This window comes from Balaenoptera physalus (assembly GCF_965194825.1).
Source record: "Balaenoptera physalus genome assembly, chromosome: 16".
Classification (NCBI taxonomy): domain Eukaryota; kingdom Metazoa; phylum Chordata; class Mammalia; order Artiodactyla; family Balaenopteridae; genus Balaenoptera; species Balaenoptera physalus.
Window position 1 is genome coordinate 88,626,937 of NC_138898.1, and position 24,654 is coordinate 88,651,590.

The window sequence follows — 24,654 nt, forward strand, 5'->3', positions numbered from 1 at the left end:
GAAAGAGCTCCCCAAGCAGAGCTGGGTGGCCTCCCCGAGTTGAGACTTCAGGAAGGCTGAGGAGCTAGAAGTCAGGGCAGTGTGAACAGGAGAGAGCTGCGCAGGGCTCTGGGATCCTAACACTGGAGAACCCCAAAACTCCAAACACAAGGGCGTTGGGGGCTCCATTCTGGGGCAGGACTGCTCAACAAATAGAGGCGTGGCTCTGGCTTAGGGGCGTGGCCTGCTGTGATAGGGCGTGGCCCGGGTGTGGTTAAAGCATTGGGACGTGGCTTTGTCCTGGGGGCAGGGCCTTTGTAGAGTGTTGGGGTGGGCGTAACAGGGGACGGGGCGTGGCTCGGGCCAGGGGTGTGGTCAGCAGTGGAGCTTGGCTTGGGCTCAAAGAGGCGTCCAGAGCTGCAGCTGCCACTCCTCAGGCGAGAACTGTTTGGATCTAAGAGTCCTTGGGGGGCCAGAGGCCAGTGACCGGAAGACACGGCAGGCCTGCGGGCAGGTGAAGAGTGACAGACCTGTGTGTGAGGCACCGGGCACGTGGACGGGGGAGGGGATAGAGAGGGGAGTACAGGGGCGAGGGTGGGGATGGAGGGGACAAAGGGTGGGGCCTCTGGCCACCCACAGCGCGCACCCTCCCAGCTGCCCTGCCTGCCTGGCCACGTGGTGCCCGCTGGCCCTGCTGCTGCTCCCGGCCGCCCCTGTCCCCACCGCCACTGCCGCTCCCAGCCCAGACGCCAAAACCCAGGACAGCCTGCAGAGCCTCCAGCGAGGTCGCAACAGCCTCTTGTTGGGGACTGGGGAGAGGAGGACGGAGAAGAGGGGCAGAGGCAGACAGCAAGAGAGGAAGCCAGAGGGACACGGGGAAGGCAGAGACAGAGATATAGGGAGGGGGCCCGAGGGACAGAGACAGGGAGATACAGCAGAAAAGACGAGGGGCAGGAATAAGGAGATAATGGGACAGAAAAGAGACGGGACAGAGGGGCAGGGACAGATAAGAACAGGGCACAAGATGGGGGTGGACTGGTTCAGCCCTGAGGGTCAGAAGGTGGAGAGGGAGGGGGTCGAGGGGACATGGGGGCAGGTCTGGAGGGGCATCCGAGACCCACACACCACCTGCTCCAAGCCCTGGGGGGACCTGCCCTGTGGCTCAGTGCCTCTCCAGGAGCCGCACAGCGCAGAGGACCGGGGCGCTGGCTGGGAAGCCGCACCCTTCCGGCAACACCTGGAGCCAACTTGTTCTTCCCCAGGTACCCAAGCTGGAGGAAAGAGAGCGCTGCGGGCAGCCGCAAGGCACATCACTCACTTCCGCTGTCCTCCCGCGGTACGAGGCGGCTGCCACAGCAGTGCAGCCCCGGAGCCTGGGAGGCAGGCCTGCGACTCTGTGAGGAGCGTCCCGGGCTACCGGCGGGGCGACCTGGAGCCTCCCCCACCCCAAATAACACCCCCCCAAGACCCACTTCTTGTCCCGTCCCAGGCTCAGCAACAGGGGCTGGGGGTGGGCAGGGGACAGACGTGTACCCTCACCAGACCCCACCCCCAGCTCCATTTAGTAATAAATTTCTTTCTTACAGCCAGCTGTGGAGTTTCCTTTTCGGGCCAGTCTCCAATGTGTAGCCGACTAAAACAACTTCTTTACTTTTACCTAATCCCTTTTAGAATTTCCTGAGGCAGGAACTGGGCTCTGTTGCATGAGGCTTACCAGAGAAGAGTGGCCCACATTTGATTCTCAAATACATTTTGTTGTGGAGAATGGAGGTCACGTAGCTGCGTCCCCTGGGTGCTGTCCGGAGGGACACGCTCCCTGATGCTCCAGCCCCAGGCTCACCTTGAAAGTCGCCTAAAATGATGATCACATGGGACTGTTTAAAAATGCTGAGTCCTTATAAGTGTCCTAATGCTGAAAATTGAAGATAACACACACAGATGGGTGTTGGGCAGCACAAATATTGAATAATATCCCCCAAACTGAGAAGAAACTTTAAGACCGAAAACGAAGCAGGCAACCCCATAAAGTACAATTATGACGTTCGTTGTGGGTAACTTACCTACAGGCAGGATCAGGCAGACGATTATCCAGAGGCATTTGCAGCTAAACTCTGTGCTGCTGAAAGGGGTACAGGGGGATTTACAGGGGCCAAAGCTAAAATTAGAATCTGACAACCAGGGGAGATGCCTGGCGGCACTGACGGGAAATGGGGGTTTCTCCCCCCTTGGGGATCTCATGACCATTAACCATCTGTGCCAGCAAAAGGCATTCTTCGAGTTTTCATATCAGATGAAGGCAAGGGTAAACATGGAGCTTACCTGGCGGGGGTGCATTCCTTGTGAGTGGGCTAAAGCTCAGGCCGGGGAGAGGGGAGGGGGGGGACCGCGGGCCCGAGATGGAGCTGACAACATGGGGTCAGTGTGGCTCTGCTGCACAGTGGGTCATCATGAAGGAGGACACTTGCTAAAATTAAGTTTTGAGGTTAAAGAAATGACAGATTCCTCGTCAGCTCTGTTCTATGTTCTGGGGTCCAATGTTGGGCACAGGCCGTGGGCCCATCTAGGCCCTACAGCAGCACAGGCACGCCCAGCTGTGCTGCGGCTCTGAGGGTCCCAACCATTGTCTGGAGAGGTCCCTACTCCATCTAAGCCAGAGGAGATGGCCCACCGTGACATCTGTCGTCAGGTGGGGGGGCAGGATGGGTGCATGGGCATCAAGAAAAGGGGCAGGGGCAGAGCTGGAGGCCAGAGAGGGAGGACGTGCAGACAGCCGGGCTGGCATAAAAAGGCAAGATGAGTGGGCGTGACTGGTCATTATAAACTAGCTCACGAGGGTAGGGGTGCAGCTGGCGGGGGTGCGGGTGCACCAGGGGCCTGGAGTGAGCATGCCTAACAGATATTGGGCAGCAAGAAATGGGGCCCAAATGGTGCAGGGAAGTCTCCAGAAGGTGTGATGGTTGCCCTGCCCCCGTCTTCAAAACAGCGTGACTCAGGTTGTCTCTGGGACCCCAGGCTGACCGAACCATCCAGTCAAATGGCAGCTCCTTCTGCCGGCAGAATGCCCATCCAGTAACCGCAGGTCCTGGTGTTGGGACCCTTTATATCTTTGGGGCATGTGCCCCAAATCTCCAGACAGACAAGGGTGTCCAGCGGCTGGTCCATCCTCTGTGCCTGGACTTTGCCTGTGCTATTCCACTGCCCGCAGTGCCTGTCTCTGTCCTCGCCTCAGCCCATCAGGAAAGGAATAAAGTGAGACATCATTCCAGAGTCAAGAAGAAGATATTATGAAAATTCTGTGCCGATACATTTGATAAAATGGACAGCTTTCTGGAAAACACAACTTACTGAAACTGTAAGTTTAAAAATTTTTTTTAATTTGTAAAAATTTACAAATTTCATCTGTAGTTTAAAATTTTCCCACCAAGAAATCTAAAGGCTCAGATGACCTCATTAGTAAATCCTTCTGAACACTTTAGGAAAATATTAATGGCAATCTTATATAAATTCCAGAGAATAGGAAACCTGTGTTTGGAAGCCAGAATAGCCTTGTTGCAAACCCCAAGAAGTAAATTTTGAGAAAGGAACAATTTTCATTCCAATATCTTTCATGAACATAGATGAAAAGATCTTAAACGAGATATTAGCCAAATGAATTAGCCAAATCAATCACTGTCTAAGGCAGATAATTGTGAGAACGATGGCTTAATCACATAGAAAACCTCAGTCCCAAGTTGCCGGGCACAGAGCTGTTCTGGTGAGTATACAACAGAGTAGGATCCAGCAACTGAAGGCTGAATAAGATGTCACATGGTGTAGAATTCAGGGCTGAGTCAGTTGAGTTAGGCATCATGTTTAATTCAGGGAAAAACGAGATTCAGATGAAATATTAATTTTGCACGGGTAAGGAAGAGGCAGATCCACGACAGATACTCTTTTCTTCTAGTCTGGTTTTAATCGGCTGCAAGACTCAGATTTGCTGACAAAGGCACCTCAAAAGCTTCATTTGTGGTTGGAGGCACCAGCCCTGAGGACCTCATCCAGCGTGGAGCCTGGGGGAAGGAATCCACAAGCCACTCCCCACAGAGGCCAGGCCATGGGTGTCCCTCCAGAGGGAGAAGCAGGTACTAGTGTCGACTGCTGATGGATGACTGATTTGCAATCCCTTCTGCCTGGATGATGTGTTCTAGAACCTGCTTGGGGGGTGTGTGTGTGTGTGTGCTCTCAAGAGGAAGGGGAGGGACTTCCCTGGTGGCACAGTGGTTAAGAATCCGCCTGCCAATGCAGAGGACACGGGTTCGAGCCCTGGTCCGGGAAGATCCCACATGCCGCAGAGCAACTAAACCTGTGCGCCACAACTACTGAGCCTGTGTGCCATAACTACGGAGCCCGTGCGCCTAGAGCCCGTGCTCCGCAACAAGAGAAGCCACCGCAATGAAAAGCCTGTGCACCGCAACGAAGAGTAACCCCCGCTTGCCGCAACTAGAGAAAGCCCGCGCGCAGCAACAAAGACCCAACGCAGCCAAAAGTAAATAAATAAATTAATTAATTAAAAAAAAAAAAAAGAGGAAGGGGAAGCAGGTTGGGGTTTGGTCAGGAGTGGGGAAACTGCTTTGTGTGGGGGAAGGTGGTACCCGAGGCTGGTAAAGCTGAGGGGCAGCAAGGCAGTGGTGTGATGTTGAGTGTCAACAACCGGCTCTCTGAGTGAACGGAACCCCGACTGGTAGTGTTTGCCAATTTTCACAGTGTACATAATCCTACTCTGGCCGATCTAAAGATACCACTGTGATGTGTACCTTCTGCTTCTCAGAAAAGACAACTCCCTCTTCCCCCTGCTCACTGCTGCACACAGTCAATGACTTTCAGGTCAGTGGCCTGCAGCTCTTCAATGTAGTTGTGGCTTCAGCTATCTATGCCTTTTTTCACTAAAGTGGTACTATGTGCTATCCATAATTTCCATTGTCCATATTTGGGATGCATGATGCCCAATTATCTGAGGAGGACATGCCAAGTGTTCTGTTGTTTTATTTCCAAAAACGGGTTTCACCACTGGGATATAAATTGGGATCTGGAAAAATCTTATGCCACTGGCAACATCTGTCTCTCCTCATGTTTCCAGAAAGGGATTGTCACGCCTCTGAGGAAGTACAGAAGGTCTCTCCACCGCCTTCGCCCCCTGCTCACCTGGACTCACAGTATTTGTGAGTTTGGAGGAGGTGCTGGGTACGTTGTGCAGACCCCACCCGGTCTCTCCAGGGCAACCTGTCCTTAAGTCCTTCTTTCCCTCACAGAAGGCACCTGTGGCTTTCCAGTTCACCTGTGACTGGCAGGTACAAAGTATTGGGCAACCCACATGGCCCCAGATCTAGATCATTCCTCCAATTCAGAGTTATTCTTAATAAAGCTGATGTTTTCACGTCTGTGTGTCTGACTCCTGTGTGTGTCTCTCAGTGAATTACAAACTTCGGACGGGAGGAGAGCAGTGTGAACTGCCCTTTCACAAGCCCCCAAATCTGAGTTGTTCTATTCACTTCCTGCATAAGTAAGTGTATGTGTCAGCTTGGGTATCTTTGCTCTTTTTACTTCATCCCACCACCTCCAGAGAATGGTGCCAAAACTACAATCATTTGCTCGCAGAATCTGCAGGATGCAGCATCTAACCTTCCCCCAAACCTACCAACCAGCCTGTGACAGGCTTATCTCCACTCGGCCTGAAAACCTGCAACACGGAATTTATTATTTTTTAAAGAGGGTTAAACCCCAAGGATAAAGGGAACATAAAAAGAGTTGAAAGAAGGAACTTCTCTGGTGGTCCAGTGGTTGACTCCATGCTCCACTGCAAGGGACGCAGGTTTGGTCCCTGGTCAGGGAACAAGGATCCCACGTGCCTCTCCCTTCGGCCGGGGGCGGGGCGGGGCGGGGGTGGGGAGAGTTGAAAGCAGAAGAGAGAGGTCCACACCATGTTAGAAGAACAAGGATGTGCTGATGGGCATTGCCTGAGCCGAGCAAACAGGACGGGAGCGTAAGTTCCTGCAGAAGTTAAGAGCAGAGGAGAGGGCTCAGGGGTTGGGGGACCCAAGTACCTAGTGGGCGGGGATGAGGAGTGAGGCTGATAACAGGAGGGCTGGATAAACTGAGTGGAGAGCAGTGACACGTCAGGACCCCCTCAAACCCTGCACGGACACTCGCCCCAGCCTAAGATGGAAGAGAAAGCGGCTCTGCGCTTGGCGGTGGTGGCACAGGTGAGGGACCCGAGTGAAGACAGGGCCTTCACGGGAAAGCCGCACACCCAACAGTGAGACGGCGACCGCCCCCTTCCACGGCTCGGCTCCTGAGCGGAGAGCACCCTCGCCCGTCGCGCCCGGCAGGAGAGCGCAGGATTCTCCGTGGACAACCCGGTCCACGCGGGGAAGCCGGCTGCAGCGGGAGCGCCGCGTGCCCGGGGAACGTGCGGGCAGCCCTGCCCTCTGGCGGCAGCGCTCGGAACTGCACCGCCAACTCGCGTTCTTTGCTCCCGGAACGGGGCCGCTCTGTGTGGGGCTCTGGGGACACCCCCAGTCATAAGCGCCCTGTGGGCTACTAGTCTAATGAGGAGACAGACAACACTTTGATGGAAAACAATTACTGCTGTGAAGGGAGCAAGGGTCTCAGGGAGGTGATAGCGAGGGACCGTCTGAAGACCAGGGACGTTTGATGTGGTTTGAAAGATGGCCTCTGGGTTCCGGGGGCTGATTTTTGTCCCCAGGGCTACCCAGGCTGGGGAGCAGAGGTTTTAGCCGGGCTCCCCATTCTGGTCTCCTCCTCCTCCTCGTCCCAGGCTCTGAGTGCTGGGCTGTGGGCCCCCTGGTGTTGGGGCCTCTGGGCTGCCGCTGCCCGGGGCCTGGGTTCGTCTTCCTCAGAAAGGTTTGAGGGGTTCGGGTCTGGGTCCCCGGCTCTGAACGCTTGGGTCCCGACCAGGGGTTCTGAGCTCAGGTTCCCTCGGGCTGAGCCCCGGGGGCAGGTACGGATGGAAGGTGGCGGCCGGGGTATGCTGGGACCAGCAGGCTCGCTCTGCGTGGCAGGAGCCGTGGGTGCGGCAGCCAGTTCATTCGCACGACCACCTCGCCCTCCCGTGTAGAGCCTGGCCTGTGCCTGCAAATTCTGGGGGCAGGGGGAGGGGGAGGGGCCCTTGAAGCCACACGAGGGCGACCCACAAGGGTTCTTCCTCCACAGGACCTGCCCCCGGGATCCCTGGTTTTACCCACCCACCCGAGTTGGTCCCCAACGAGAGTCCTTCTGCCCGGTGTCCGCTGGAGCCAAGAAAAGGAGACTAGAGTTCCGTTCAGAAGCACAGAAAAGCTTTATTCTTTGATCAAAGAATGGAGAGGTGTGAGCTCGGGGTCTAGGGTACCTGCCCTCACCGAGAAGCTGGAAGGCCAGGGTAGGGGCTGCTTTGTAGGGTTCTTGCAGTGGCGGGATGGGGGGAGGGGTGGTCGCAGCTGTGCTGCTCACGGCTCCAGATTGCACTCTTTTACACTGGGAACTCTGGTCTGAAGTGCCAGGTGCCAGGCCTCTGCCCGCAGCACCCTGTGAGCAAGTGAAACTAGACTAAGCACAGAGGGGAAAAAAAAGTTAGACTTTATTTTATTACCCAGATTCTATTTTTATTTCCCAGGAATTGTTAATGGGCTTTTGCTGGTGACACTTGTGATGCCGACCCGGGTCCTTGGACCCTTTAATCAACAGAAATTTTTAAGACGCCAGAAGAGGAATTCAGGGAAAGCTTTATCAGGATTCACGCTGCAGCACGAGGGAGTGAAAACAAGTAACCGGTGCCCTTGCTTGCTCTCCAAGGAGGGTGGGCTGGTTCCTGAAATGGGATGAGGGTGGGGGAGGATCGGTGGGTCTGCCGGAGAGGCGGCGGCTTAGGTGGTCTGCCCACCCCCTTGGTGGTGCAGGGATCGTGCCCTGATTTTGCTCCAGGCACCTCAGAAGTGGCAGGTGGTTTGTGGCCTCTTTGTATCTCATTGTTCCTAATTTGCCCCATTTGCGCATGCCTGCAGTTATTTTTAGTCCCTTATAGTTTCTTTGTGTTCTGTTGCTTGAGGAGACCTTTGTCCAGGCGCCAGCCCTGCAGCAGAGGGTCCCAGCCTAGCTCCCTTGAGTCTGGGGAAAGCAGGAGCTGAGCTAAGGGTCTTGGGGAGAGTGTTTTGTTTGCCCAAGGCACAGCAAGTCAAACAGTGAGGAGTGAGGTGCACAGCAAAGAAAACGTTTGTTCATTCAGGAGGCCACCAGGTGAGAACAGGAGAACCACTCTCAACCCGCCTCCCTGAAGGGGAGGGGCTCAGGATATTTACAGAATAAAGCTGCCACGTGGGGAGTCACCTGGGGAAAGGTGATTGGAGATAAGAAAACTGTGAGGTAACTAGTTCTGCGCAGGCTAAGCTAAGCTACAGGCTTCTTCATGGAAGGAGAAGGGCGGCTCCAACACGTTCTGAGGGTGGAGTTCTCGACCCTCTGACGTCAGAAGGCCACACATCAGCTGCTCGCGCATGCCCAGGTGGGGGGTGTCAGTGGTCTCAACCAGTCTTAACCGGCTCAAGCTCGAACTAGACGCTGCTGACTTCAAGTTCCTGAAAAACAACTTGGGCAAACATCTTATTGTTTAGGCCACTTGGAGGACATGCAAGTTTTTTGTAGCAACAGTTAAAGCAAGCTTGATGCTGACGTCAGTACAGTTCATTATTTATTAAGCAAGTTATAGCTTAATGGATCTGATGACTGCTCTCAGTTTCAAAAGGAGTGGACCCTCTTCTCACTGATGCCATGGACCAGCCCTAAGACAGAGATGGAGGTGAGAGTTCCAGACTCAGGACCTGTGTCCAGGAGACCCCTGTGTCACCCCCAGGTCAGTCTGCCCTGGAGAGAATTCTAGAGCCCCTGGAAGGGATGGACTGGGCTGGGGGCTGAGGAGAGTGGCGGTGTCCCTCTGGGAAGCGTGGGGAAGAATTGGGAGCCCAAGGAGGCCCCTCCAGCTGGAGAACATTCACAGTTCAGGAGTAAAGCAGGCTGACCCCGTCCAGCCCTGACTCTGGAGAAGCAGGGTAAGGTCCGGTGTTGGAGGATGGGTGTGAAATGGAGGACAGAGTGCAGGCACAGACACCTGGCTCCCGTCCTCCCCCTACATAGTCTCTGCTGAGATGTGACTGCTCCCTTCTCAAATGCGGGGTCTCCATTTCCCCATTTGCAAAATGGGAACAGGAGTAGCACCTCCCACAAGAGGGGGCTCCCCATGCTCTTGGGCCGCTATGTTTGTTTCATAAAGTATTTTTTTAAAATAAATTTATTTATTTATTTATGGCTGCGTTGGGTCTTCGTTGCTGCACGCAGGCTTTCTCTAGTTGTGTTGAGTGGCGGCTACTCTTAATTGCGGTGCGCGGGCCTCATTGCGGTGGCTTCTCTTGTTGCGGAGCACGGGTTCTAAGCGCACGGGCTTCAGTAGTCGTGGCTCACGGGCTCTAGAGCGCAGACTCAGTAGTTGTGGCGCACGGGCTTAGTTGCTCCGCGGCATGTGGGATCTTCCCGGACCAGGGCTCAAACCTGTGTCCCCTGCATTGGCAGGCTGATTCTTAACCACTGCGCCACCAGGGAAGTCCCGGGCTTCTGTGTTTGATGGGAGCGTGGAGCCTGGACAAGTGAAGAAGGAGTGTGCTAACCAACTTTTATAGATGTTATCATAGATGATTCGGCATCTGCTGATCACAGGGCCAAACTACCGGCCAAAGGTGTTTTGTGGTTTGGCTTTTGTGGGCATACAGGGCACGATGTGTCTCTGGTTTTGGGGGATGGGGGATGTTGAGTAATGAACCCTGTTAATAAATTTCCAGAGCCTTCCTTGGGGGCTTCCTGAGGACCCCTGGAGGAGGTGCCTCCACTCCCCCACCCCCTAACCCATGAACAGCGTAGAGCCCCACCCTCTGGTGGCAAAGTGTGGAGTTGCGTTTTCCCAGCATCTCTCCATGTTGACCCATTTGGCAAAAGCCCTTCCTCTGTGCTCCGGGCTGGGAGGGCTATGCTCCCTCTCTAATCTAATAAAGTCTCTGACCCAAAGGGCTCCACCAGGCGAACGTGAAATTTGAGAGGCCAGTTTGTAGGGACAGGTACCACGTTTCATTCCAGAAAGCTACAGTCCCACTAGCTGTGTGTGAGAAACCCCACTGGCCCACTCCAGATTTAGAAACTTAAAAAATTTTTTGCCAATATTTTTGCAAAAGCAAAATATTTTAATTTTTTTGACTTATTGAATCAAGGGTAAATTTGAGGGAATGAGCACTTCCAGAAATGGAAAAATAAGGATCTCTGAAAATCTTTTATAAAAGCGACAAAAACATTGGCAAAAATTGTCAAAATCTATCAATGGTTTTCCAGAACTTTGGAATTTAGCCAAAGGCTTGCAACAATTTGGAGTTTTTTTCAAGAAAATGGCTGACTATCTATGAGAACAGTGAACTTTGGGGCACTTTAACTTGCACTATTTCCATCCCCCTCTCCCCAGCTTTGTGGCGGCCTTGAAAACTTATGGCCGCAGAAACACAGTAGCTGTGAAAACCAGCAGCCTAGTTGCCACTGGAGGGGACCAAATGGGTTTGAAGCTCCTGAAAAGCCTCATCCCTAGAGCATTGTCAATATTTGACCTGTATGGCGACGCCTTGGAAAGCTCCATTCCCAGGAATTGTCTTTATTTGCCCTGATTAAGAGCTCACTCTGAGAGTAAAGGTCTATCCTCTGGGCATTTGTCAAAAACAGTCAGTGGCCATTGATTAACATTATAGCTATCTGAGGTGATATCAGTTAGGGCAAACAAGAGGCTGGCCACAAAACTTACAAGGAAAATTTCGGGAATGAGAAGCCTGTGTGGGGCTTTGACAGGATCTGATGTATTTTGCCAGGGATCTAGAAGATCATGCCCATGCATAGGACTGTGCATATGCCCAAGAAAAACCTTAGACAGCTTTAATCTCTCACATCTGGCTGGCCTTGAGCTGCTCAGCAAGCAGGGAGTGCCAGCTAAGGCAGAGTTGTCGACTGCTGGGGCCTTAAAGGTGGTCCTAACACACAGGGGCCCCTTGGTAAAGCCTGGGAGACTTACTGGTTTAAGGCATGTAAGGAAACCTCTGTCCCATCATTAACTGAAAGCTAAAATAACTGAGCAGAGCCTTCACACAAAAAGAATACAGACTTTAGGGACTTCCCTGGCAGTCCAGTGGTTAGGACTCTGAGCTCTCAAGGCAGGGGGTGTGGGTTCAATCCCTGGTCAGGGAACTAAGATCCTACATGCCATGTGGCACAACAGTTTGGAGTTTTTTGTTTTTTTAAAGAAAATGGGAATACAGATTTTACAGAATTAGTCAAAGAAAATCAGCACAACAAAGGACAAAAACAAACTGAGGAGGGAAAAGGGAATCTGATTACTAGAGGTGTATATTATTTAAAATGTTCAGTTTTATGAAAAAAGAGGGGGGGAGACATGCAAAGAAACAGAAAAGTGTGGCTCATACACAGAAAATAAAAAAGCAGTTCATAGAAACTGGTCCCGAGAAAGCCCAGATGTTGGATTTTCTAGACAAAGATTTTAAATAAGCCATTAAAAATATGTTCAAATAAGGAAATTACAAAACCTGTGTTGATGGACTTATAAGATGTAATTTGTATGACAAAAATAGCACAAAGGAGGGGCAGGTATATTGTAGGAGTGTTTTTGTGTATTGTCGAATTAGGTTGGTAGTAATCCAAGCTAGACTGTTTTAAATTAAGATTTTTTTTAAAAATAAATTTATTTATTTATTTTTGGCTGTGTTGGGTCTTTTTTGCTGTGCACGGGCTTTCTCTAGTTGGAGCGAGCGGGGACTACTCTTCGTCGCGGTGCGCGGGCTTCTCATTGCGGTGGCTTCTCTTTGTTGCGGAGCACAGGCTCTAGGCGCACGGGCTTCAGTAGTTGTGGCACTCGGGCTCAGTAGTTGTGGCTCGCGGGCTCTAGAGCGCAGGCTCAGTAGTTGTGCTGCACGGGCTTAGTTGCTCTGTGGCATGTGGGATCTTCCCGGACCAAGGATCGAACCTGTGTCCCCTGCATTGGCAGGCAGATTCTTAACTGCTGCGCCACCAGGGAAGTCCCTAAATTAAGATGTTATTTGTAAATTACAAATGGTCCCTGACGTACTGTGGTTTGACTTACAATTTTCTGATTTTACGATGGTGTGAAAGCAATACACATTCAGCAGAATTTTGAATTTTGATCTTTTCCCAGGCTAGCAACATGCAGCGTGAGACTGGGCAGTGGTGGCAAGCCACAGCTCCAGTCAGCCACGCAATTGCAGTCATGAGGGTAAGCAACCAATATACACTTACAACCATTCTGGACACGTACAACCCTTCTGTTTTTTACTTTCAGAATAGTATTCAATCAATTACATGAGATATTCAGCACTTTATTATAAAAGAGGCTTTGTGTTAGATGATTTTGCCCAACAGTAGGCTAATGTAAGTGTTCTGAGCCCGTTTAAGGTAGACTAGACTAAGCTATGATGTTCAGTAGGTTGGGTGTATTAAACACATTTTCGACTTACAATAATTTCAATTTAGGATGGGTTTATCAGGAGTAACCCCATCAAAAAACATCTGTATAACTCAATAGCATTTTGAGTGCCATATGTATCACTGTACTGCAACATTTTTTTAAAAAACAGCTCAGGATATAGTCATGTTTCCTATTTCCCAAGTGGCTCCGGGGACCTAGTCCTGTTTCCTATGTCACTGGTGGCTCCGGGAATGTGGTCATGCTTACTATATCCCAGTGGCTCCTGGGATATAGATACAGTCTGTAAAACAAGAAAAGTATATTTTAAATACTTTTAAGACTTAGTGGAGCAAAGATTATTTTGTTATTGATTTAGGTGTCAAAGTATTGTGTTTATTATGTAATGACACCATGGCTATGCTAAATACAATAGCATCGACATTACCGGACTAAACACTCATTGCCGTGTTCCCAATTCACAGGAAGCATAAGTAAGAAAAATTAGAAAGTTTTAAAGAGAATAACTTAACACCAGAATTTCTTCACAAAAATAAAAAGTTAAAATGAGGCTGCAGCTAAACTAAGTTTCTGAGTGGCCCATTTATTCGCCCAGCAAGGAAAACCACTTACTAATGGTGAGTGAATTAAATCCTAATAGAGGCAGCTGAAAAAATATGTACAGAGAAAATAAACACGTTCTAAAATTTTTAGTTTTTTTGGTCTTTGAAAAATTGAGGTCATTGATAGCAACATCAATAGTCAATTTTAAAACAAGACAAGTGATTTTGAGGGATTTTCCTTGTCTTTTGATGAGTTGATAGTTGTTGCTAATAATGCTCAGTTCATTGATTTGTTTGAAAAGCCAGTGCCAAGTTTGAAATGATTGAAGAATTAGCCTCTATGAATAGCAAGGAGCAACTACAGGTTAGAATATTTTCAAAGAACATGAAGTTCAGAAGAGCCGATGAAGTTCACAGTTGACACTACTGTTTTATAACATGATAGGTTGAAATATTTTTCAAAAAGTACCTGCTGATAAATAATGCAATTAATAACCGTAGACTTTAATTAGATTATTTGTTTGCTTGTTTTCGATATTGAGTTGTACGAGCTGTCAGTATATTTTGGAAAGTAACTTCTTGATGGTTGTATCTTTTGCAGATATTTTCTCCCAGTCCATAGGTTGTCTTTTCATTTTGTTTATGATGTCCTTTGCTGTGCAAAAGCTTTTAAGTTTGATTGTGTCCCATTTGTTGATTTTTGTTTTTATTTCTTTTGTCTTGGAAGACTTGCTACGATTTATGTCAGAAACTGTTTTGCCTATGTTCTCCTCTAGGAGTTTTATGGTGTCATGTCTTATTTTTAGGTCTTTAAACCATTTTGAGTTTATTTTTGTATATGGTGTGAGGGAATATTCCAACTTCATTGATTTACATGAGGCTGTCCAGCTTTCCCAATACCACTTGCTGAGGAGAGTATCTTTTCTCTATTGTATATTCTTGCCTCTTTTGTTGAAGATTAATTGACCATAGGTGTGTGGGTTTAATTCTGGGCTCTCCAGTCTGTTCCACTGATCTATGTGTCTGTTTTTATGTCAATACCATGCTGTTTTGATTACTGTAGTCTTGTAGTACTGTCTGAAGTCTGGGAGGGTTATGCCTCCAGCTTTGTTCTTTTTCCTCAAGGTTGCTTTGGAAATTCTGAGTCTTTTGTGGTTCCATATAAATTTTAGGAATATTTGTTCTAGTTCTGTGAAAAATGTAATGGGTATTTTGATAGGGATTGCATTAAATCTGTAGATTGCTTTCAGTAGTATGGCCATTTAACAAGAATTAATTAATATTAATTCTTTCAATCCAAGAGCATGGGATATCTTTCCATTTGTTTGAATCATCTTTAATTTCCTTTATTAATGTTTTATAGTTCTCAGCATATAAATCTTTTACCTCCTTGGTCAGGTTTATTCCTAGGTGTTTTTTGATGCAATTTTAAATGGGATTTTTTTTTTTACTTTCTCTTTCTGATATCTCATTGTTAGTATCAAGAAATGCAACAGATTTCTGTATAATAATCTTGTATCCTGCTACCTTGTGAATTCATTTATTGGTTCTAATAGTTTTTGTGTGGAGTCTTTAGGGTTTTCTATATAGAGTATCATGTCATCTTCATAAAATGGCAATTTTACCTCTTCCCTTCAAGTTTGGATACCTTTTATTTCTTTTTCTTGTCTGATTGTTGTGGCTAAGACTTCCAATACAATGTTGAATAGAAGTGGTAAGAGAGGATATCCTTGTCTTGTTCCAGAATTTAGTGGGAAGGCTTTCAGCTTTTCACTGTTGAGTATTTATTGGCTATGGGTTTGACTTATATTTTCACAAGCTTTGTACATTTGTCAGGCTAAGCCTTTTTCTGCTCTACAGATATTTTTGCCAACATCAATTGCAACACATCTTAGAATATTTACTGCAGGTAATGAATTCTTTCAGCTTTTTTACATCCATACATTTTAAAAAATTTGTCATCTTTTTTGAAAGGTATTTTCACTGGGTACAGATTTTTGTGTGTGTGCTTTAAAGATGTTGCTCCACTGTCTTCAGCCTTGCATTGTTTATGACAGGAAGTTGGCTGTCACTCCTATATTTATTACTTGTGTATCATGTATCTTTTTATTTAGATATTTTTATATTTTCTTTTTGTCACTGATTTAAAGCTGTGTCATTGTTTTCTTCATATTTCTTGTGCTTGGGGTTTGTTGAGCTTCTTGGATCTGTGGATTTAATTTTTATTACATTTTGAAATTTATTTAGTTCTTTCCTTTTTCTTTTCATTTTGGATAGTTTCTATGGCAATATCTTCAAGTTCACGAGTCTCTTCTGCATTGTCTAATCCACGGTTAATCCCATCCAGTGTATTTGTCACTAGGACATGGTTGTTTTCTCCTATACAAGTTTCATTTTTCATCTTTTTTTATATATGCCATGTTCCTCCTAAACATGTCCTATCTTTCCTCTAGCTTCATGAACATATGGAATACAGTTATAGTAACTGTTGTAATGTCCTTGTCTACTAAATCTATCATCTGTGTTGTTTCTGGGTTGGTTCTGATTGATTTTTCACCTCATTATGGATCATATTTTCCTGCTTCTTTGCATACCAGGTAATTTTTTATTGCAGGTAAGGTGTTACAGAAAGATAGCTTGTCCTTATTCTCCACAGCTAAACTCTCAAGATTTTCTGGTGAATCTACAAGCCACTGGAATTGTTTTCTCTGATACCACTCATCAATCCATCTAAAGACAGATTGTTCTGACTTCCTTGCTAATTTACAGCTAATCAGTGTACCTGAAAAAAAAAAGTGCAAACAAGAATCACTGTTCCAAGACTGTCTGTAGCATTTATTCTTTCCTTTCTCTCTCTCTATTTTTTTTTTCAGGCATGCCATCTGGCTTGCAGGATCTTAGTTTCCTGACCAAGGATCAAACCCAGGCCCCCAGTGGTGGAAGCTCAGAGTCCTAACCACTGGACCACTAGGGAATTCCCCTTTCTCTCTCTTTCATTAAAATTTTGGTGGGTTTTTTTTAGTTACTTAGAAGTCAACCCATGGTTTTGGTCTCCATTGTACACAAGTAAACAGCATGCTGATAGTTAACTATTTGTCTTTAAGTTTTTCTTTGATGTCAGACACAAAAGAATATGTACTTTAGAGTTCAAAGACAAGCAAAACTAATATAACGTGCTAAAAAACAGAATACTGTTTTCCTTTAGGGAAGAGGGAGGGCAACGGTAGGAAGGGGAATGAGGAGGGTTCCTGGAATTCTGGTAATGTTCTATTTTATCACTTTGTGAAAATTCACTCAACTCTACCATTATTTTGTGCACTTTTCTGTAGGTCTATTATATATCAATTGTAATGTATATTTTAAATGATGGCTAACATCTGGTAAAAATAAAATAAAATTGGATTCATATACCTCATTTTATAGGATAAATTGCATATGGATTAAACATTTAACTATTTTTTTATTTTTTAAAAATCAACCATAAATGTTTAAGAAGAAAACATAGGCAAACAAGTTTTCATTTTGATTATAGGCAGTCTTTCAGGTATGACACACAACTCAGAAGCCATAAAAGAAAATATTGATAAATCTGACTGCATTGAAATGACACGATTCTCCATGACAAAACCCACTGTAAGCAACATCAGAAGACAAATAGCAAACCAGGAAAAAGATCCACAATTTCTGTTACAAAATTTTATTCCTTTAATATGTACGTTAAAAACTACTTATAGGGACTTCGCTGGTGGTGTGTGTGTGCTCTCAAGAGGAAGGGGAGGGACTTCCCTGGTGGCACAGTGGTTAAGAATCCACCCACCAACGCAGGGCACACGGGTTCGAGCCCTCGTCCGGGAAGATCCCACATGCCGCAGAGCAACTAAGCCCGTGCGCCACAACTACTGAGCCTGCGCTCTAGAGCCGCAAGCCACAACTACTGAAGCCCGTGTGCCTAGAGCCCGTGCTCCGCAACAAGAGAAGCCACCGCAATGAGAAGCCTGCAAACCACAAGGAAGAGTAGCCCCCACTCGCTGCAACTAGAGAAAAGCCCGCATGCAGCAACGAAGACCCAATGCAGCCAAAAATTTAAAAATAAATTAAATAAATAAATTTTTTAAAAACCATGTAAAGGTCAACCACTCATAGAGAAGTACAAATTAAAATTATACTGAGACACTGCATTTCTACCAAATTATCTATGACAAAACAATCTAATAGCACTGTGAAGGTGTAGAGAAACAGGTATTTTCATGTATTCCAGATGGGAGCACAAAGCGCTACAATAACTATGGAGAATAAAATGTCAGTTACTAACAAAATAACTTTAAAATTTTTAAATGCACAGATCCTTTGACCTATTAATTGCCTAGGTGCCAAATACCATATGGATGAGGATAGTTATTGCAGTATCAATTGTAATAGCCGAAGACCAGAAACCACCTAAAGGTCCTTCAGCAGGGACTTGTTAAATAAATTATGGCAAGATGATAAAATGGCATGTGATACAACGCGATAAAAGAACAAGGACACTCTTCGTTGCGCTGAGGCCCTACAAGAGAGTCGGAGACTGCATGGCAGAGTAGCTAAAAGCTTGCGCGCACACCTAAGTCCAAAACCAACCTCCCCACTCAGTAGCTGTGCAAACGTGGGAAAGTTACTCCACATCTTTATGCTTTAATGGGGATAATAATCCTCACATCTTTATTGTGAGGATTGGATGTATCAGTATTTTTGTATCACCATAGAGCAGGGTCTGGTAGCTACTTTACACTACTTAAGTGTTCAGTAAACTAAAAATTTACCAATATAGAATGATTCCCAAGATATGCTACTAAATGAAAGAGGACATATACATAATAGTTTGGGGACAGTGCTCATATTTTGTCAATTAAAAAGCAAATCACACATACACACACACACACACGCATGTGTATGTCCCTAGAATATCTCTGTAGGGAGAAATACGAACCTGATAAAAATCTGTTGCCTCTGGGTGAGTTTGGAGTCAGGGTTCTTGGCGATAGACTATACTTTTCTACCCTTTGAAATTTGAACCAGGTATTTTGTATTTAAAAAAAATAAAATGAACACTTAAAGTAGACAGTTACAAGGAATATGTAGCAACGTGGAAAATGTGTATAATTCAATATTAAATAGGAACAGCAGAATAGGAAACCGTATATTCTGCAATGCTACGATTTTCTCTGCAAATAGGCAATGAGAACGCAGAAGTCTGTGTTGTTGGGTTTTGTTGTCCAGCACTTTTGATGCTGAACATGTGATGATGGTGGTGATGGTGAGGATGAAGATGAGGATGTTTACCCCCACCAACTACACCAGTCAGTCCTTCCTGAGATCTTCAGTCTCCTGGCCACCCCTTGGTTCAAACTCTGGGGAAATGTGGAGAGAGCAGGAACTTTCCTCTCTTCTCTCCAGGGAGCTGTCTCCCAACCTGCTTTGTGCTGTTCATTCCCCCGGGTTCAAGTTTACCCCCAGCTCTTGCTGCAGACTGTCTCTTTCTCACTTGAGGGCAGTGGCTTCCTATCCCCGTTGCCCAGAAGTTTCAGAATCTCCCAGGATATCCCAGTTCAGGGTCCCAAGTTCCCCTCCAGCCCCCAGCCTTCTGAGACCATCAAGTTCCTTAGGTACCGCAGTGGGGGAAGAAGATTATTAATGAAGCCGTGGGGCTTTGGATCCCGCCCGACCCTTAAGTGGGCCCTGGGAAACCTATTAAGTGACTGTTTTCTTACTGAGAGTCCCTGGGAACAGAAGCTGGAAAATGATGGGAGAAGAGGGTGAATGAGGTAGTGGAGTCTGTGGGCTTCCACAGACTACGCTTCTACGGTCCACACTGCTACTTTATTATTTTTATTCACAGAGAAGCTGGTGTTTGATCTCGGTCTTGAAGAATGAGTAGACTTCCAGGTGGGGAAAGGACATTCTGACATGGAGAAGGGTGCGTGAGGTCAGGGAGAAAGGAGTGACCGGGGCACATGCAGGTTGCTCTGCGGCTTGCCAGTAAGGTGAGGGTGAGGCCAGAAAGGTAAGCTGGGTCCATGTTGTGATGGTTGGAACTTGCACTTCTTCCAACCAGAATTCAAGCCACCTTCTCCTCAACCCAGACTGGATCTCTCCCTTCTCAGGAGTCATTGCTAAGACTCTGTTCCCTCCAGGATCGGAGGGTGGGCAATGCACCCAGCCAACTGAGGAGCTAAGGGTTGAATTCGGCTGGAATTTGGGGTCTGGATGTCTCCTCTAAATGAATCTCCACATTCTGGTCTCCTTTTTCCTGGGACGCCATAGAAGATGGTGCCTTGTGGGTGTGGGTAGCAGGGGCTGAGTGCAGAGCTCTTGCTAGAATTCACCAACTCAAATCCACGTTTGCAGTAGAGAGGAAACCTGGGAGGAGGGAGTCTGAGGTCCAGAAGGCTGGGGGGACGTAGGGGATTCTCTGTCTGTCTTTGTCTCTCTCTGTCTGTCTCTGTCTCTCTCCATCCCTCCCTATCTTTCTCTCTGTTTCTCTCTCTCTGTGTGTCTGTGTCTATCTCTGTCTCTCTCCTTCTTTCCCTCTCTTTCTTTCTGTCTCTCTGTCAGCCCAGAGCCTGGTGAACCACCTGGGCTGGGGACGCTGCCGAGCAACAGGTGTCTTCACCGCCAACCCATCTGCCGCCTCAGCAGGTGCGGCCCTTCCCGTTTCTGGTCGTGCATCTCATTCTGTTCCTGCCTCTTTGCCTCTGAGTCTGCTGCTTCCTCTCTCTTCAGTCCCTTTCTGTTTCCCTTCATTTGGGGGTGGGGGGGACCGACAGGCGAGAGAGACCCAGAGAAGAGCGGGCTCCCTCACTTAAGAGCACAGACTTTGGAACCAGCCAGACCTGGGGACAAACCCTGATTCAGGGGGATGCTGGGTGACGCCTTCCGCGGGTCAGTCTCTCCAAGTCTTGGCTTCCTCACCTGTAGATTAACCGTGATGATGACGCCTACAGCTCCATAGTGGGATCGCAAAGATTAAATAATACTGTGCACGCAGAGCACTGGGGACACGCCTGCCCCTCGTGAGGACTCGACAAATAGCAGTGATAGCGGCCCCGCAGTGGTGGTGGTTTCGATGCTGTTCCCTGGCTCCCATCGGTGTGTAGAGGGAATGGTGTGGAGGCCTGTGGGGCAGTGCCGGTGAAGAGCGAGAGGCAGAGGCAGTGTCTCTGGACCGCTTTACAGGATCCGGTGGTGGGAGAGCCGGGGCGAGGGGCTGGGGAAGAGAGGCACAGGCGCCAGCTTGCCGGCGTTCTGGGTCTTGGAATCAGAGCAGACAGGAGAGGTGCTGCTGACCTATGGCGAGAGCTGCCGCGCTGGTCCACACATGGCCTCTCCTCGCTCCACTGCTTATTTGATCTCTCCAGGTGACTCTCCATCCAGGGCAGAATGTACCAAATACACAGGCAGCAGGAAACAAGCGAAAGGACTAAGCATGTCTTGATATTTTGGTATTTTTCATTCAGTAACACCTCCTAAAGCAGGGGGTGCTGGGCCAGACACCTGCCCCACATTATTTCTCTCCATCATTAAAACCATCCTCTGGGGTCGGGGAGGCTGCTGATGCTGTCAAAGGTTAAAAACTCTCTCCGAGCTCTCTCCGCTGGCCAGTGAGAGCTGAGACGGGAAAGCCGGTGTGTGCCCCTGAGCCATCCTGGCTGCAAGAGGACAGAGGAACTAGACCGTTGTATCTTGGGGTGATTTCGGGAGCCACAGAGAAAAGGGGTGACTCGGGCAGTATCACAGACAGGACCGGAAACCAAACCTCCTTACTCAGCCCCCCAACATCCCTATTATCTGAGCACTGACCCCCAAAATTGAATGATGAGGCAGAACACATCCAAAAATGCACTGCGCACTTGTGTGAAAATAGACGCACAAACCCACAGGTGTAGCTAGAAAGGGCTGTGTTGATATGTGCACTGGCCTAAGGCCCTTCTAAGATCCATAAATCGACATCTGCTGTTTCCTTTACTGATTCTAAATTAAACTGACCTCTTGCAGCTTCCTTACGGACTCCTAAAACATCAAAATATCCTTTGAAAATGGTTTAGCTTGGGAGTAAAAGCATAAGCACAAACACAACTTTTGACAGAATCATACAATATCAGAACTGGAAGAAACTTTCAAGGTCATCTGGTCCAACTCTCTTATGTTACAGGTAAGGAAACAGGCAGTGGTGCCTCGTGACCGGCTAGTGGATGGTCAAGGGTTTCATGGTTCACAGCGCAGCGGCTATTGGTGCATATTCTATAACATGACCTCAGCGCAGGAGGAGAGGAACCATCGGTTAACTATGAAGGGACAGCTCAAGGGATGCTGGAATGTCCACATCAGCATCAGCATCAGCCTGATCTGGCAGTTTGACGTGTGTCGATGGATGTCCGCTATGTTGTTATGCGTGTAAGTGCCTTGAAGCAGTGATTGGCCCCAGCCGGATAGGGCTCCTTAGGAAAGGTCAGCTTGAATTAGCTTTCGAAGGAGTGACATTTTCAGGATCAGAGTGTACGGAGAGAGAGAAGAATGTGTCTCTTGTTGAGTGAATTAAGGGGATGGCAGGACAATTGACCTTTGATGGCTGGATGGGGAGATGAACATGATTCTAGTAGGGTGTTTTTGGGGGGGCATTGACCCTGAAGATGATTGACTGCATGTACCCCATCTGAGATTGATGGCAACGTGGATTTTAAATGCCCAGGAGCATTTTAGGGGAGGAGCCCACAGAAGTTGGGGCAACTGGCTGTTGTGAAGGGGCGGGGCCTCTGAGGTTCCAGGGCCAGAAACCCAGGTTAGGGACATAATAGGGACACTGAGAGGAGGCATATATGTGGGAGAAATGAGGATTGAGCAACTCCTTCACTTACGGTCATTCCGCGAACAACAAGTGCGACTCAGATCTTTGGTTCCAGGAGGCTGAATTTAGTGGCGTTGCCATAATAACCGTGGAATGAGAGGATGACACGAAGCCTGCCTGGGGGACAGGAGTCTTTACCCGGGATGTGGCTTGTAAGTTCCGCCTTGGAGGAGGAACAGAACTTCCCATTTTTTTAGGTAGATAATACCGGAACTCCAGGGGATCCGACTAGCAGGATGTGAAGCTGGGCATCGTGCTGTGCTGAGGACTTTGGACTTAAGCCTGAAGGTAAGGAAGGGAGAGTTAAGCAAAGAATTGGTATCCATCCTTTAGAAGGGTTGTTCCTGTTGGTGGTATGAAAAAGCGGTTAGACGGAAGCAGCTGGGAGCAGGAGGGCCAGGTAGGATCTGCTGCGGTCATTCAGGAAAGAGAAAGCAGGAGTCGTGGGAGAAACAAGCCTCTGGAGGCTGTAGGTGTGCCCAGCCTGTTGTACCCTGTTGTACTTGAAGGAGCAGGAGAGGGAACTCACCTGCCGTGCCTTCCTGGTTTCCAATTTTGGCACTCGGCAAGCTCCTCCCACAGAAGGAGGGGAAGTTTGGGGTGGAAAGAATGCATTTAGTTCAGAACTGGTTGGATTGGAAGTGTCGGTGCAAATGCAGCTAAGAGAAGGGAGTGGGCCGTGAGAGAGATGTAGGGCTGAAGTCACGGAAGAGGATGCTGTCATTCAGGAAGGTGGCTGGCTGCTCAGCATAACGTGGAGGGGGTGGGGACCATCTTCCCTGGTCATTTTTTTCCCTGTAACTGAGCCCAAGAGGCACAGGTCCCGGAGTACCATGGGTTTGTCCTGAATCCAGCCAAGAGGAAGAAATGGAAAATAAATACGAGAGAAAACAAAGGCCGGAGTAGGTAGGAGAGGAGCACACGAGTCTTATCTGCGAAGAGCTGGGAGCTGTGGTCTCCCCCAGGGGTGCCAAGTGCAGGGGAAGAAGGCGGAGCCTCTGTGAGCCGGAGACGCTAGTGCTACTCAGGGTCGGCCAGCAGAAATGGGGACCCCTTCAGCCCTCTTCTGGGGTTCAGCCCCCACCCCACCCCACCGTTGTCATCACTACAGGCTGGAACCCGGGAGGCTGGGCTCCTTGGTGCGGCCGGTGTGAAGGCTGGCCAGAACTTCAGGGCGGTGGACAGGCGTGACAGAGACACCTGGGTCCCTGGAATGCACGGGGCACAGGAGGCTGGAAGGGAGAGTGGGCAGTGGCTCCGAACATCTCAGTTCCTGAAAGATGTTGGGCTGCAGGAGATGAGGGGTAGAAAATACTGGACTGGGGAGAAAGTGCTGAAGCCCTGGGAAGGGTGGCGGGAGGGGAAGCTACGGGTGGGCCAGGGAAGGCTGGGCGCAGGGTTCCGGGCCAACGAGAGGCAGAGGCCCCGACGCTCCTCTCCAGGCTGCGCGTCCATCCTCCGCCAGGCCCCGACACGAGCCACTGGCCCACGTCAAACCGGACCGCCCCACAGGAGTTTGTAATCCTGGGCTTCTCCGGGCGGCCCCTGGGGCCCTGTCTGCCGAGGAGGCGGCCTACACGCCGGCGCTGACTCCGCGCGCGCTAGCCGGCCTCCTCCTGCCGCCTGGGGGCCGCCCAGATGGGCCGCTGTGGGTCCGGCTGCCTGCTGCTGGCGGCCACGGCCCTGGGCCGCTACCCGGCCGTCTGCCGCCCTCGGCTCACAACTGCGGGGCTCTGCTGGTGCCTTCTCGCCGCCTGCTGTGTCGGGGGCTCTCTCCTGGCCTTGGGCCTCACCACAGCCATCTTCCAGCTGCCCTTCTGCCATGGGGGCTTAGTCCACCACGTCTTCTGCGACCTCCCGGCCATGTTGGTGTTGGCCTCTGGGAACCGGGACCTGCAGGAGCGCGTCCTGCTGGCAGCCTGCCTGCTGCTGCCAGTGCTGCCTCTGGGATGATCCCCTCTCCTACGCCAGGGTGCTGCTGGTCATCCTGGGGGGCTGCTGGGGCCGCGGGCCGCCGCAAGGCCTTCAACACGGTGGCGTCGCATCTCATGGTGGCCTGGCCATGCTCCACGACGGCTGCGCCACGGCCATGTACGCCAGGCCCCTGAGCAGCCACTCCCTGGAGGAGGACAGCCTGGTCTCATTCATCTACATCAACCTCACGCCCCTGCGCTACCCGGCCATCTACACGCTGCAGAACCGGGACGTGCAGGGGGCACTGCAGCGGGTGGTCGGCCCCAGGACACCAGGCGCCGTCCACCAGGCTGACGTCACCAAATGCTGGATGCCAGGTGGAGTCTGTTCTGAAATCTCTCCACCACCCCCGGATGGAAACCTCACATTCCAGAACCATCTGTGACTCCCCGAAGCCTACTGGACACAACCTGGGTGTAGCAGACAAGGACTCCAAAATCAGGCTCCAGCCTGGTTCTTTGCTCCTATTGACTTTTTTTTTTTTTTTGATGTGGACCATTTTTAAAGTCTTTATTGAATTTGTTACAGTATTGCTTCTGTTTTATGTTTTTGGTTTTTTGGCCATGAGCTATGTGGGATCTTAGCTCCCCGACCAGGGATCAAACCCACACCCCCTGCACTGGAAGGTGAAGTCTTAACCACTGGACCACAGGGAAGTTCCTCTATTGACATTTTGAGCTGGAGAGTTCACTCTGGTGGGGGGGGGATTG

At 49.1% G+C, this 24,654-nt stretch overlaps 2 long non-coding RNA genes across 7 annotated transcripts; both read left to right on the forward strand.

Moving 5' to 3' along the window:
• Window positions 1-367: 367 nt before the first annotated feature.
• On the forward strand, window positions 368-5,392 carry LOC309645836. 4 transcript variants are annotated; one of them, XR_014255083.1, is made up of 3 exons: window positions 368-515; window positions 1,242-4,504; window positions 4,723-5,392. It is a non-coding gene; the product is annotated as an uncharacterized lncRNA (long non-coding RNA). The 4 variants fall into 4 exon arrangements; XR_014255082.1 differs by having other exon boundaries at window positions 1,242-5,392; XR_014255084.1 differs by having other exon boundaries at window positions 368-511; window positions 1,242-5,392.
• A 1,776-nt stretch (window positions 5,393-7,168) lies between these two features.
• Window positions 7,169-23,525, forward strand: LOC309645856. 3 transcript variants are annotated; one of them, XR_014255089.1, is made up of 5 exons: window positions 7,169-8,863; window positions 18,965-19,129; window positions 21,278-21,519; window positions 22,168-22,258; window positions 23,082-23,525. It is a non-coding gene; the product is annotated as an uncharacterized lncRNA (long non-coding RNA). The 3 variants fall into 3 exon arrangements; XR_014255090.1 differs by having other exon boundaries at window positions 7,173-8,863; window positions 18,965-19,109; window positions 22,172-22,258; XR_014255091.1 differs by having other exon boundaries at window positions 7,176-8,863; window positions 18,965-19,109.
• The last annotated feature ends 1,129 nt before the right edge of the window (window positions 23,526-24,654 follow it).